The sequence below is a fragment of the Chenopodium album genome, chromosome 11 (assembly GCF_948465745.1).
Source record: "Chenopodium album chromosome 11, dcCheAlbu1.1, whole genome shotgun sequence".
Lineage (NCBI taxonomy): Eukaryota > Viridiplantae > Streptophyta > Magnoliopsida > Caryophyllales > Amaranthaceae > Chenopodium > Chenopodium album.
Window position 1 is genome coordinate 20,448,232 of NC_137844.1, and position 652 is coordinate 20,448,883.

General features: G+C 33.7%; 1 non-coding gene across 1 annotated transcript; it reads left to right on the forward strand.

The window, feature by feature from the left end:
- Positions 1 to 331: 331 nt before the first annotated feature.
- Positions 332 to 435, forward strand: LOC145569712 (small nucleolar RNA R71). The gene has a single exon (XR_014096258.1). It is a non-coding gene; the product is annotated as a small nucleolar RNA R71 (small nucleolar RNA).
- Positions 436 to 652: the final 217 nt, after the last annotated feature.

The following is a 652-nucleotide window of genomic DNA, read 5'->3' on the forward strand; positions in this document are numbered from 1 at the left end:
CTACAATTCCACAATTTTCACAAAAAGTATCATTAGTATTATTATTAACAGCAACGACATTAGCTATAGAAGCAGGAATAGCAGTACTAATATTATCTAATTTCTGATTGATAGATGATAGTTGAGCTTGCAAAAAGGATACAGAATCAACACTATGTTCACTTTATTTGAAAAACCTCTAAGATTCCCATATTAGGAATTATGAATTGTCATCTCTTCGATAACTATTCTAGCTAGATTCATAAATTTCCATTAGTTGCTGAATCTAGGATTGATCTAGATGAATTTTCGATCCCGTTGTATAAGGCTTGGATTATCTGCCACTGTGCTAGACCATGATGGGGGCATTCTCTCTGCAAATCCATAAATCTTTCCCAAGCTTCATATAAACTTTCATTTGGTTCTTGGGCAAAATTTTGGATTGAACTCCTTGACAAAATTGTCCCCTCTGCAGGATAATATTTATTATAGAAATTCAAAGCAAGAGTATCCCAGTCAGTAATACCAAGTGTAGTTCTATTCAATCCATTACACCATAATTTAGCTTTACCACATAAAGAATAGAGAAAAAGAATCTCCCTAATTTGGTCCTGCGTGACCCCAGTTTGCCTAATATTGTTGCAATATTGGCAAAAGTCCAAAATATGAAGAT